Here is a 3,709-nt window from a genome sequence, read left to right on the forward strand (position 1 = left end):
AAAAAAAATCACAAATATTAAAAAAAAACATAATTTATCTTTTTATATATTATTATTCAATTTGAACATTTTTATTACCACGTGTCACTATATCTTTTTTCTAATGTTTTTGTTTTATTCTTGCTATTATGGTTTAATTTGATGAATCGGTCTCAACATTCCTGGTACTTTTTCATATTATAAAAGCATTTGTGTCCTTAAAAGATCCAAAGATACTTTTTCCATCTTAGAATTGTTTTCATATGTTGTTGTATTTGGGCGGAATGTGATATTCTATTTGTCACTACTATTAAGATAAAATATAAATGAGAAATGCTAGATTAAGAGAGTTACTTGTTTTATATTCTCTTTCTTTCCTCTAAAAATTAAATAAAGGACAATATATAAAGGATACTTAGTTACACTACATATAAATTATGTGAACGGTCAAGATATTGAAAGTTTTTTTTTTATCTTGAAAGTTTTTTTTTTTTTTTTTTGTAAAAGTGATGGCCTAAGGCCATGAACAAAAAAGAAACTAAGATAACCAGATAAAGTAAACCCCATTTCTATCAGCAAAGAAGGATAAAGAGATCGATGGGGGAGGGTGTTCCCATTCCACGCGGTTACTATTCTGATCCAACATTAAGTTAGCTAACCCATCCGCCACCTTGTTTACCTTACCACTTGTCAATTTTCTGCTAAGAGCGCCACAATCTTTCTTATTGGACGAGTGAGACTGGGATAGAACTTCGGGGGATTTCTAACTAACTCAATGGCCTCTTGCGAGTCACTTTCAACGATAAGCTTGGGGATTCCCTTCCTCTTAGCTATTTGGAGTCCCATAAGAATAGCTTCCACATCTGTCTGAATCGCTTTGACAGTTCCCAACTTGCACCCATACCCCAATATTCAACCTCCCAATCTATCTCTGAACACCCCTGCACAACTAGCAGGTCCAGGGTTTCCTCGTGAGGCTCCATCAGTATTAAGCTTGACCCACTGATCAAGAGGAGGTTGCCAAACCAGTGAAATGTTAACTCATTGCAGATTCCCATCCTCCCTTCTTATAGTTTCCCTTACTTCTCTAGCTAACCTTTTGCTTTTCATCTCTTTGATCCTCAAGGGATAACTCTTCTTCTAGTGAAAGATTTCATTCCTGAATTTTCAGATCGAACAAGTAGCAATCATAAACAGATCCTTCTAATCTATTTCACTATCATTACCAAAATGCTGACTGAGATTAGCTAGAATCCAATCTTGCAGCCCGAGATTGAAGAATTCTCCCACCCTTTGAGGATTTAGCAGCAAGGTCCACACAATAGAAGCTCTAGGGCAGTCTCTAATGACATGGATAGGGATATCAATGTCCGAGTCACAATACAGGCATTTCTGGTTATTACCTCTTCTCCACTTCGCAGTCCTGGCCACTGTTAGAATTCCTCCATGAGTTAATTGCCAGACAAAAATTTTTGCTCTTTGGAGACCCTTCCACTCCCAGATACCCTGCCACATCTTGTTATGGCTTTGAGTCCGGTTCATGAGAATCCTGTAGGTATGTTTTATCGTAAAGATCCCTTTTGGATTTAGCCTCCAAATCAATATATCGTTGCCTTCATCTTTTGATGGGGGAAGATTGTTCAATATTTTCGAAAGATAATGATTTGGAAGATGATCCAATTCATAGAATTTCTAACTTCCATCTCTATTCATATAGGCACTCATCCTTTGGTTCACATCCTCACACGACAAAACAGGAGAGGCTACATTCGGAAGGATAATTCCATAATTCATCCACTAGTCCTTCCAAAAATGATACTCTCCCCATCACCTATCAAGTGACCTATGTTTGTTGTTACCACATTCCAAATCTCAGCTAGACTTCTCCAAAGGATAGAGTCTCCACCCTTAGCAATAATGATATGTTGCAAATTATGATGTCTATCGTATTTTCCTATTAAAACTTGAGCCCAGAATTGATTTTGTTGATTGATCAATTGCCACCCTCTTTTGACCAGGAAGGCTTCACTAACTTCGTCTAGCTTCTTTATTTCCAACCTCCCTTCTCCTTTAGGTTTGGTAAGAATCTCCCATCTAATGAGATGGACTTTTTTGGAGGTGCTATCATGTCCCCAAATAAACACACGTTGTGACTTCTCAATAGCCAGACAAGTACTCTTGGGGAGGCGATCGTGTTGCATAGGATAAATAGCCATAGCACCAGTGACCGATTGAGCCAAGGTAATCCTCCCAGCCATAGATAAACAATTAGTCTTCCAGCCCTGGAGCTTAGCTTTAATCTGATCAATAATGTAACCAAATCTATTATTTTTTCTTTTGGAGTTGTAGATAAAAGCACTAAGATATCTACCAATCTCTTTGACCTCCAAATACCCACTTATGGGAGTGAGGTTCTGTCTAGTCTCCGAAGGCACATTCCTTGAAAAAAAAAAACATTGATTTTCGCTTGGTTAATAAGATGGCAAGATTCTTCATAGAAATCTTTCAGGATACTCATAATATTGCGTATTTGATCCGACGTAGCCTCTGAGAAAAGGATTAAATCATTAGCAAACATAACGTGAGACAAATTTGGGCCATTTCTACCTGTCTTCATCGGCCTCCAGATTTTCTTTTCAACAGCTTAAGGGATGAGGTGCGACAATTTATCCTTACAGATGACGAATATATAAGGGGATAAGGGATCCCCTTATCTAATACCTCTAGAGGAAACAAACTCATCCATTCTTTGACCATTCCACAAAGTGGAGAAGCTGGTAGAAGTCACACAGTTCATGATAATGGTACACAACTCTGAGGGAATACCGAATTGGGTTAGGGAGAACTTTATGAAACTCCAAGCTAGTTTGTCATAAACCTTAGTTAAATCAATTTTAATTGTCATAAAATCCTTGCTACCTCTCATCTTTCTCATCGTATGAACTATTTCTTGAATAATAATGATATTATCATGAATATTTCTGCTAGGAACAAAGCTGGATTGATGGGAAGAAATTCTATTTTTGAGGAAGGGCTTTAATTTCCCACCAAGATCTTCGAAAGCCTTTGTACAAAACATTTCATAACGATATGGATCGAAATTGGGAAAGGAATTCTGGTTTCTCCACCTTTGGAATGAGCACAAGCAGGGTCTTGTTAATAAACTTCACTTCCTCCGAGTTCCTCCAAAGATTCAATATCACCTCTTTTACATCCCTATAAATGTCATTCCAATACATAAAATCTAGGAGTTTAGAGTGGCTTGAAACTGGCAACTAAGTTGTTGAAAAGTTTTTTTTTTCTTTTTTTTAGGTCTGTGATTATTGAAAAGTATTTAAACTTATACATTGTCTTCTTTATTTATATGCAATGAAAGCTTGGTTTGTAAAAATATGCTCTCAGCCAAGCCATTTTTAAAAATAGGCCTAGCCATGTTTGTGTAATCATTGAAGAAAATAATAATTTTCGGTCATCATGAAATGAATAAAAAATTATACTGATTAAATGGGAAGACCACTGGCAACAGAAACCTAGCATAGATGGCATATCTGTATGTATCTTTAATGTTGTACTGAGGTTTAAATTTTAGCTAAAGCTGGCTGTAGTTTAAGAATTCAAAATGTGTGTGAATGAAGGATGTGTGAGTAGTGTATAATGACAAAAAAAAATGAAAAGACTACTATAAAATGAACTTGTAATTAGATAATTTTTTAAAAATAATTAAAAATTA

General features: G+C 36.1%; 1 long non-coding RNA gene across 1 annotated transcript; it reads left to right on the plus strand.

Annotated features, from left to right (window-relative positions):
- The first annotated feature begins 264 nt into the window (after positions 1 to 264).
- LOC112802632 (uncharacterized) lies at positions 265 to 3,481 on the plus strand. Its single transcript, XR_003202466.3, has 2 exons — positions 265 to 1,534; positions 1,697 to 3,481. It is a non-coding gene; the product is annotated as an uncharacterized lncRNA (long non-coding RNA).
- Positions 3,482 to 3,709: the final 228 nt, after the last annotated feature.

The sequence above is a fragment of the Arachis hypogaea genome, chromosome 5 (genome assembly GCF_003086295.3).
Source record: "Arachis hypogaea cultivar Tifrunner chromosome 5, arahy.Tifrunner.gnm2.J5K5, whole genome shotgun sequence".
In the NCBI taxonomy this organism is placed as follows: domain Eukaryota; kingdom Viridiplantae; phylum Streptophyta; class Magnoliopsida; order Fabales; family Fabaceae; genus Arachis; species Arachis hypogaea.